The following is an 11,170-nucleotide window of genomic DNA, read 5'->3' on the forward strand; positions in this document are numbered from 1 at the left end:
TAAAAAGAAACAACTTTACTGGGATATAATTGATATATAATATGCCACACATATTTAAAGTGTACAGTTTTATACGTTTTGACATATGTATACAGCTATGAAATCATCAGCACAACAAAGATAGCACACATATCAATCACCGTCAAAAGTTTCCTTCTGTCCTTTGGTAGTCCTTCCTTCCTGTCATCCTGCCATTCTTAGACAGCCACTCTTCTGCTTTCTGACATTATAAATTAGTTTAAATTTTCTAAATATTTCTAGAAATGTAATGATAAGGTAGGTATGAACTATTTCTGTCTAGCTTCTTTCATTCAACACAATTATTTTGATATGCCTTTGTGTGGTCTGGGTATCAACAGTTAATACATTTTAATTACTGCAGAGTACTGTATTATATAGACATATTTCATTCTGTTTATCCATGCACCAGTTACCTATTCAAAGGAACTGGATTGTATATTATAAACGAAGATACTGTGACCATTTCTAGAGCAGTATTTGAGAGATGTATACATTTCTCTTTAATAAACACCTGGAAGTTGAATGGCTGTATCATATGTATAATTAATGTTTTTAAAATTTGCCCAAGTCTTTTCTAATACCCTTTTAAATTTCCATCAGTAGTTATGAGAATTCTGTTTCCTCACTTGGAATCATCATCAACACTTGGCATGGTCAGTCTTTGGAATTTCAGTTACTCTAATAAATGTGCAGTAGTATCTCACTGTGGTTTTAAATTTTATTTCATAAATGATGATGTTGAGCATTGTTCATGTTCTTATCTGTTACCTGTACATCTTCTTTGGTGAGGTGACTGTTCAAATATTTGAAACAGTGCCTATTTTTTTTTAATCTTTATTTTTGAGAGAGAGAGAGACAGAGAGTGAGCAGGGGAGGAACAGAGAGAGAAGGAGACACAGAATCCGAAGCAGGCTCCAGGTTCTGAGCTGTCAGTACAGAGCCCAACGCGGGGCTCGAACCCACGAACTGCGAGATCATGACCTGAGCCAAAGTCGGATGCTTAACTGACTGAGCCTCCCAGGCACCCCTGCCTATGTTTTTAAATGAGCTATTTGTCTTCTTAATGAATTTTGACAGTTTTGTATATATTCTGGTAAAAATATTTTGTCAGGTACATAATCTGCAAATATTATCTTTGTCTTGTTTATTCAATCTCTTAACTGTATCTTTCAAAAGGGGAAGATTTTAATTTTAATATAAATTGTTTATCTATTCTTATGGATATCATTTTTGGTATTATATCTGATTAGTTTTTGCTTAACTCAAGAACACAGAGATTTTCTGTTTTACTTCTACAAGTTTCATAGTACAAGATTTTAAATTTAGGTATATGATTTTTTTGAATTGATTTTTTTAATAAGGTTTAAGGTTTGAAGTTCAATTTTCCCCCTGTGGCTAATTGTTCTAATACCATTTGTTGAACAGACTATTATTTATTCACTGAATTGTCTTTGCACCGTTGTTGGAAATGTCACTTGTTCTCATATATGTGGGTTCATTTGAGGAATCTTTATTCTGTTCCATTAATCTAGTTTTCTACCTTCATGAGGATACCACACTATCTTAATTACTTGAAATCTTATAGTGTTTGTATCTTAAATATGTTTTATTTCAAAGTTTTGGCTTTTCATAAGCCAAAGATATATATATCTTTATATATAAGATATATCTTATATATCTTCTCCAAATATATCTTAAGATCAGTTTGCTAATTTTTACAAAAAAATCTTGTCATTCTTATATTTGTTTCTCTCTACAGAATATTTATTTTTCCTTAGTTTTTAAAAAGATTTTCAGGGGCACCTTGGTGGCTCAGTTGGCTAAGTGTTTGACTTCAGCTGAGGTCATGATCTCGCAGATCTCGAGCCCTACATCAGACTCTGCACTGACAATGTGGAGCCTGTTTGGGATTCTCTCTCTCTTCTCTGACTCTCCCCCCACTTGTGCTCTCTCTCTTTCTCCCTCTCTCTCAAATAAATAAACCTTAAAAAATAAATAAATAAAAAGATTTTCACATTGTTACTGGTTTTGTACAAACTGATGATAATGTGCCTTGCCATCATTTTATTTATATTTAAAATGTTTCTTGGGCTTGAGTTTTATTAAGCATCATCAATATGTGTTTGTATAATCTTTTATAATATTTTTAGCCATTCTTTTCAAAATTTTCCTTTTCTCCCTCCATCCTTCCATTTTTCTTCGGAAATTAAAATGACAGGTGCATGAGGGAGCTTGAGGCTGCTCCAAGGTTTACTAGTGTGATTTTTTCCCCCTTCTTTTTCTGTTTAATTTTGTGTATTTCCTACTGCTTTATCTTCAAGTTTACTAAACTTTTGTGTTGCAATATTTGTGTTGCAATATTTAATCTGCTGTTAAACTCTTTCCATGTATTTCTCATTTGACACATCTTATCTCTAGAAGTTTGAGATCTTTTTAATATATAATTTAATATATAATTCCATTATCTATAAAACTTTTTGAAAATATAGAATATAATTATAATTGCTGTTTTATTTATTTTTATTCTATATCTGCAGACAGACTGACCTAGAATGAAGCAAAACATTACTAAGCTTACTCTTGATGGAAAAGCAAAGGACTGTTCATAGGTGCTTGGAAGTGACAAAAAGTACACTAGGCCAATTGTGGGCACCTTCCAATGTTCTGAAAAATCACTCATTTCTGCCCAACACCATGGCCTGAGACTGAGCATCCAAGCATGGGAGACGATCACCCACAATTCCACAGACAGAGAGAGAGGGAGAGAGACAGAGAGGAATTGTTGGCTCAGTTGTGATCATGTGACATTTGGATCACGAACTACTCATACTGCAAGACATCGCTCATTTATCAAGTTAAAATTTATTAGAAATGTTTGCTTGTCTTGCAGAACACTTCCAGAACAAGTTACTCACAATCCAAGGCTTTACTGTATTTCTACTGGTTAATGTAAATATTAGAAGTGTCACTATATGCTTAAATGTGGATATTTTGTGTGATCATAGTGTATGTAGTGTTTTACAATGCATATATATTACGTGTAAATAAGAGATGGCATTGCTTTGCCTAACTGCAAGAGAGCAGCAGAATTATTCACTTGCTATTTGAAGTGGTTCAGCAAAGAAAAATAAACCATTAGGCTTTTTCCCAAGACATTCACCATTGGTGGTACATTAAGATGTCCTTATGGGAAATGTTTACTTTTATATGCAGATGCTCAAGCAATAATATTTATGCTAGAATGCAAAATCAAATATAGTTCTTCAAATCTTTTACATATTTCAAATGAGGAAAAAATATTGGCTTATTCTCTCCCTACTAGAGATAAATTGGTTATGAAAATATATTTTTCAAAAAGAACAAATAATTTAATCAAAACAATTATGGCTCATTGGAATAGAAATAATATTTAATTGTGTAGTGACAAATATATCAGTGCTATATTTTATTTTAAAATCAAGGAGGCTAAAAGTTCCATTCATCTTATGACCTTCCCTGAAAGATTTTGAAAAATAAAAACAAAGGGAAAAACTCTGTTTCTGCTGAAACTGTAATTCTAGTCTTGTCAGTCCAAATTCAGATATCATTATTTTTAAAACTATATTACATACACATACTATCTTAGTGAGTCCAGGCTGTTATAATCAAATACCATGGACTGGGTGGTTTCAACAACAAACATTCATCTCTCACCATTCTGGAGGGCGGGAGGTCCAAGCTCAAGGTGCAAGCAGACACAGTGTCTGGTGAGATGGCTCCCCCTATTTCGCAGACACTAATTTAGTTCAACTACAAGACTGATCCAACAGTTTTCGGCTAGTAGGTTTCTATAGTGGGCATTCTTTTGTACCTTTTTTTTCACCATGAATCTACACTGTGTTTATATCATTTAGTGTATTCAAGAAGTGAAGGGAATGGAATAAAATGTTAGGGATTGAACTCTATCTGTTTTTGTTTTCTTGTTAAACTAAATAATGTATATCTAAAGTGAATACAGCAAAAAAATCATTAAATGTGTTAAGTCTGGTTGGTGGATCTATGAGAGGTTGTCATAGTGTTCTTCACACCTTTCTATACATTTGGAATAATCCTCAATATGTCAGCAATGGGCAGCATGCTTTATGATACTTTACTTAAACTTAGAAACAGTTGATTTGAAGGAAAAGTAAGGAGGTGCCTACACCACAGGTAGCCACTTTAGCTATTTTGTCATTATAAAGTAAACAGGGATGGGGATTCTCCCCATAAGACAAATTGTAGCTGGTTGTTAACTGGCAGAATACTTTAGATTCTCTCTCTGAATTTGAGACCCAGATAAAGACACATAAATGGCAGAGTAAGGCAAAGCTGAGATCTATAGTAAAAGAAGATAGAAAGTTCAACACCAAAACCATGTCTGCTACCTAAAAAGTATTCAGGAAATACTGCAGGTAAAAGAGACATTTTTAGAAAGGAGCGAGGGAGGTTTGGTGATGTGGACTGAGAGACCAGCGTAATTTGAAGGAGCTGCTGAAAGCACAGTGAAGTGAGTCCATCCAAAGGACATCATTCGGTTCAGACAATGAAGAGACTGACAGTGTGTTTTCTCTGCTAAGAGGGGATTCATTATTCTAAAAGGGTTGCCTTATTTTGCAACCCTTAGGATTATTTTAAGCTTTTCATTAATTTCCTTGGGATCCCCACAAAACCATCCCTCTTCAATTCTTTTTGTATTTTTTTTTTTTTGAGAGAGAGAGAGAGAGAGGTAGAGAGAGTGTGTATGTGTGCATGCACATGAGTGAATGGGGGAGGGTCAGAGGGAGAAGGAGAGAGAGAATCCAAAGCAGGCTCTGTGCCCAGCTCAGAGCTCGATGTGGGACTTGATCTCATGACCATGAGATCATGACCAGAGCCAAAATAAAGAGTTGGTTGCTCAACCAACTGAGCCACCCAGGCGTCTCTTTAGTTCTTTTTTTTTTTTTAATGTTTATTTATTTTAGGGAGAGAGTGAGATACAGCATGAGTGGGGGAGGGACAGAGAGAGAGGGAGACACAGAATTGAAGCAGGCTCCAGGCTCTGAGTGGTCAGCACAGAGCCTGATGCGGGGCTCAAACTCACCAACCGCGAGATCATCACCTGAGCTGAAGTTGGATGCTTAACCAACTGAGTCACCCAGGCGCCCCTCTCTCTCCCTTTAATTCTTGATATGAATTGTATCATTCCTACTTTCTCTCTTCTTACAAGAGTGTCAGTACCCTAATACGGTAAGATAGGCGTACCTGCAATGCTGACATGAGTATGAATTGTACAATCATTCTAAAAAAGTTGATTACCCAGTTGAAAATTGATAATAGAAAAATGATATCAAGTGTTGACAAAAAACTGTATATATATACAGACATATGGTTTGAAATAACATATATAATAGTGAAACATAAATTACCTGAAAATTAACTTGGGGGAATTGTTTACATAACTGCAAGATACAATAGAATAAGTCATTAAATATGTCAAACTCATCTACGGTATTTTACAGTGTTGGATTTAGAGTAGCTAAAGTATTGGATTATAGATTATTTTATTTCTTCATGTGCTTTCTATATTTTGTAATTATGCTATAGTGAATAATATTTTACTTATATTTTTAAAACTGCATATTATTGTGGACTGAATTGTGTCCCCCCTCCCCCCAAATTTGTATATTGAAGGTTTAACCATCGATATATGTGTATTTAAAGATAAGATCCTTAAAGAATCATTTAGTTAAAACAGGGCCATTAGGGTGAGTCCTAACCCAATCTGAATAATGTCCTTAGAAGACATTAGGATATAGAGAGACGGCAGGTGTTGTAGACTCTGAGTCTGGAGTTCTCTCTTGTCCAGCAAGAAAGCAGATGCAGAATTGAAATGCGAGAGAGGCTAATGTCCAGGAGGAGAAAAGAGCCCCGAGTAAGGGTCCTTGCTCTGTTTTTATGAGGATCAGACGGTTTACAGACATGATGGATATGCACAAAGAGACAATGAAATAGTGAACATTAACTCATGTGTTGAGACAAAGGGGGTTTCTAAGTCATGCGGTGTTAGGGGTTTGGGTCAATACAAAACAAAATCCTAGCTCTGAGCAGATGGCTGTTTACAGCTGGCACCAGGCACCTTTATGTTTATCTTAACTTGCCTAGGGAATCAGACAGATACAGCAAGCTACCTCAGGGTCAACAAGGCACCTTTCTTTTGCTAATTAGATCTGCTCTGGGCAGTTTCACTCTGCTGTGGCTATAGCCCTGTTTACTTGTTTACCTATTCTGGACCTTCCCTCTTGTGAAAGCAGCTTTCTGCTTTTGTACTATGTTGGGGGCGCTTGGCCCTGTTTACCTAATCTTGGATGCTTTCATCCTAAACTTTGTTAACCCATTGGTGCAAGCTCAGGGAATTCCTAAACCTATTCCCCACAAGCAGGGATTAGTGTACACAGAGAAAAAGATACAGAGTGAAGGGGAGCATCTGCATGCCAAGGAATGAGGCCTCAGGAGAAACCAACCCTCCTGCCAGTACCTTGGTCTTGAACTTCTATCCTCTAGAACCCCTAGAATAAACTTTTGTTGTTTAAGCCATTTAGTCTATGGTGATTTGTTATGGCAGCCTTAGCAAACTAATACACATATGAAGCTTTATTAATACCAAAACACTCATATAATAAAATATATCAGCATAAAAATACATAGATTTATTACAAATAACAGACATATAGTTAGAGATATATACATATGTTATTAACATAACATAGTAGGAAACAACCCAAAATTCTTCTGAAGTTTATTTGGGTCACTGAAAGAGATTAAAAAATTCACATGCAGATATTTGCCTAAATAATCAAGAAAAAGCAAATTCACATCCCACATATATTTAAACCTTAAAATTTGTCTTTTGAATAAGTTTACAGTAAATCTAATTACCGTTCATCAGCATTTATGTTGCTTCTGGATTTTTAATATGCTTTATTTTTCTTTTAGACAATTAAGTTTGGATATTAATTTTAAATTATTTATGTGGAAAATCAGTTCTGTGAAACACTAAATCATTTAATTAAAAAAAAATTACTCAACACATAGTTGAATTACTATTTCCTATAGGACACTGCAAAGCAATAATATCTCAGAATAATATAATTTAAAATATATATTGTATATTTAATTACACAATCAAAATATAAATATTACCAACATACAAGTTTCAAAAAATAAAAATATAAGACAATTTCCTTCTGACCACCATCTTTGTTGCCAATCTCCATGTTAGCTATAGCGACCCTTGTTGTTTGGGTACATCTTTATCCTTCAGGTACATTTTCTAAGAATTTGCTTATGTAAATCATGTATATCTAGGTGATATATAAGAACGTACTCATGGGGGCGCCTGGTTGGCTCAGTCAGTTGAGCGTCCAACTTCAGCTTAGGTCATCATCTCACAGTTAATGAGTCAAGCCCGGCATCAGGCTCTGTGCTGATGGCTGGGAGCCTGGAGCCTGCTTCGGATTCTGTGTCTCCCTCTCTCTGTCCCTCCCCCACTCGCACTCTGTCTCTCTCTGTCTCAAAAATAAAATAAACATTGAAAAAAAAAGAACATGCTCATATTTGGTCACACAGCATAATTGTATTACAAACTAAGGCCATTCAAATTAATATAAGTACTATTCAACTGTAAGCCTTGATATCACTTTCTTGTCCAAGAAAATAAACTTACAAATACCTATTATTTGGTTCAATAACTTCCTGAAACCCTCTTTATCTGAACTTTAGATTACCCCCTAGCTCTCATGTGGGTTAAACCCCTCTTCTTCAACTGAGGAAGGGCCCACCTAACCTTATAAAAATGACTGTTCATTCTTCATCCTACTACAAAATGCTCATCTTGTTCTGACTCACCATTTTAACCTATTATATTTTTATTTGCTCAGTCCCAATCAGACCTCTACTTTGGAAGACTCACTTTAAAGTAGATCCTGAAAACTTTATGAGTATCCCAATTTTGAACTCCCTTTTCCAAGACCCTACTTAGAATCTGTGAAGGTCATGATTTCATACACTATATTGATAATACTATTACTAACTACAATAAGTAATACTGACTAACAGGTTTCTTTTCTTTTCTTTTTTTTTTTTTTTTAATTTTCTGTGGGGATGGGGATAAGCGGTCCTTTTCAGGATGTCAACAGTTAATAGTCTGAATGCCCAGTGATATCTAATGAAAACCTCTTTGCCTAAAATGTTCACTTCAGAAACACCATTCTTCTCTGAAGTTTTTCACCTGCCACTCAGGAATCTCCCCAGTCACAGCAAAGAAGTGCATCTTGCATTGGCTCTGGTCTCTGATTTATCTTTATTGAACACTTCTAATGTAAAGTTCACTTACTTTTAGGAAAAACAGATACTTTTTAAGAAATTCTTTGGTTATCTTAACCAATTTGATTTTTTTTTTTTTAATTCTTGGTGGAAACCTGCTTCGTTGCTCACAACACTACTTTTATGTTTGTCTTTCCTCACCATCTTTTGTGAATCTATCAGAACAAGTTCATAGGAAGCAGGGTGGGTGGAGGCAATAAGAAATCTATCTTTGGCACAGCTCCAAAGGCCAGTGTGTTCAGATCTCCTCAGATCAGCATCACTATAGCATTTTGCTTTGAATCCCATATCAGAATTAGGAGAATATTCCTCAAAGTTTTCTTGTTTAATTGGTGGGAGTCTCGTTCTGTGAGAGATGTCTTCTGCAGAATTCCTACCTCTTGAAATTCACAGACTGTTGCATTTGGGATTTAAGACAACTAGCTCTTAGTTTGGGAGCCCAAGACATGAGGTCATAAATAAAACTTTGAGCCAACTATTGCCAAATTCTCAGAGATTTGATTCATATGCATTTACATCATATATTTACATTATACATTTACATCATACATTTATATTATAGTCTACATTTGTATGTGCTTAATTCTATATATCATTATTTCACCAAGGGTAATTTATGTTCCTAGTGCCTACTTTAAAGAATTTTTGATATTAACATTTTTCCCATTTGAAGGTCATTTTAGACTAAAAAGGTAGTCAAATATCTAATTGTCATTGTATTTGCCTTGGTATGAAGAAGACTTAAAAAAAAATGCAGATTCCAAAATTGATTTCTTAAGAGATTCATTGCCCCAAACAAATAAAAATGTTAAAAACCTATAGCTTTTATCTTACTATTTCTATTACCCCCAACTTATGCTCCTTTATTTCTCTTTGCTCCTAATTTTCATTTTAACCTGCCTCTGTTCCCTCCTGGATGACCAGATAACCCCAAGTCTCCATTATCTATTGAAGCAAAACACCACCAGAACAGGGAAAGTCCCCCAGAAAGTATTATAAGCCCTTGTCTCAACTAATAGCCCTTGTGAAAGACTTTCCAAAACGATATAAGATAGAAATTTAGAATAGTTCTAAGAATATAATACTAGGTATTCCAGTTATAGATCTATTAGTTTCTATGTCAATGGCGGCTTCAGATCCAAATAATCAAGTAGGAAAGGCAAGAATAGGAATAACTTGATCATTTGTCAAAAGACCTCACATTGCATTGTGTAGAAAACCAGAAGAGTTTAGAAAAAATGTAGGTGTTAGACAAGGTTTTTGGAAGCCTATCTTTAAAGTCTTTACCGTGAAACTAGATTAGTCTATAATTCAGCTCCGTAACTGAGAAGTCAAGTAAACTTTTTCTGTAAGGGGTCAGATAGTAAATAATTCAGGCTTTGTGGATCATATGTCTCTGTTAGATCTACTAAACTCTGTTGTAGAGAGAAAGCAGACACAAACAAAACGAATGGGCGTGTCTGTATCTCAATAAAAAATTTCTGCCCAAAGAAAGTCAGCAAGTATAGTTGGAAGACTCCTATTCAAGCAAACAAGGATGGACCCATTGGAGACTTAAGGGATAGACCAAGTAGACAGCAGCCAAAAGTATATCCATTAGAAGGTATTACCCACTCTCATCTTACCTTTTATAAATGGTCTTTATACTACAACAGGGGATTTAATAGGCATGCAAACACCAGAATGGAAAATATTCCATTGCTAGATTTCTAACCTTGGCTGAACATTTTGAAAACCTCAGAACAAAAGGAAAGCAAGACACAAAATAAATTGAGGGCCTTATAGGCAAAGTAATTGGATGTTTCTACTCTAGCTTTTGAACACCAGAGTGGGGAATCTCTTGTTAAAGACACTTGGATACTATAAACTAAAAGAATATTGAAAAAGCAGCTATCTTGCATTATCCAAAAAGCTGAAGAAAAAAAAAATGTATGAAAAATGAAGATCCTCCAAGTGGAGAACCCATTTTCCCATTTTATCTTAAACTGACAAGGAGCATTTTCCCCCTAAATATTAAAGGACAATCTTGTGAATTCTGACTAATGTAGGCACATTCAACATGAATCCCTTTCCATGGTCACACCTTCTTCCTTGGTGTCAACAAATTATTTCCCGTCATGAAAATATCCCTTATCTTTCTGTTCATCATTTAAATCCTTACCCAAAGAATATTCTTTCTCCTTTGTGACAATACAAAGGCTAATTTAATGGGAAAGGATCTACTATGTAACTGTGTAACGAAAATTACTATATTAAATATCCACTGATGAACCTCTTGCTTAAAATTCCTCAGGAGTCCCTATTCAAAATGGGATCCATGCTAATTGGGATATTGACTTACTGGTATCCTTGTTTCTAAATCATGCAGAAAAGAAAAATTTCAAGGAATTCCTTGGTTCTTGTTCATAAAAGCTCTACTGATATTGGTAGAATTATTGGAGTTAAACCCATAAAGATTCTGATTATTCCAAACATGCACAATGTACTCTTAAACCATATAGCTTAATAGATAACAGACTCATCACACCTTGGATTGTTCTTTTGATACTCCAATTCTTTTAGTCAAGAAACCAGTGAGTGTGGGTATAGATTTGTTTAGGACCTCAGGCCCATGGATAGAACAGTCATTTTCTCTTTCCCTTTAGTACCGAACCCGATTCTCTTGCCCTTTAGTACCAAAACCAAATGCTCTTTTCTTTTCAGTGTTTTATGAGGCTACATATTCTACAGTGTGTACATTCTGGCTTCATGAGTGTCTCTTAAATCAGTT

Source organism: Panthera onca, chromosome C2, assembly GCF_046562875.1.
Source record: "Panthera onca isolate mPanOnc1 chromosome C2, mPanOnc1 haplotype 2, whole genome shotgun sequence".
NCBI lineage: Eukaryota > Metazoa > Chordata > Mammalia > Carnivora > Felidae > Panthera > Panthera onca.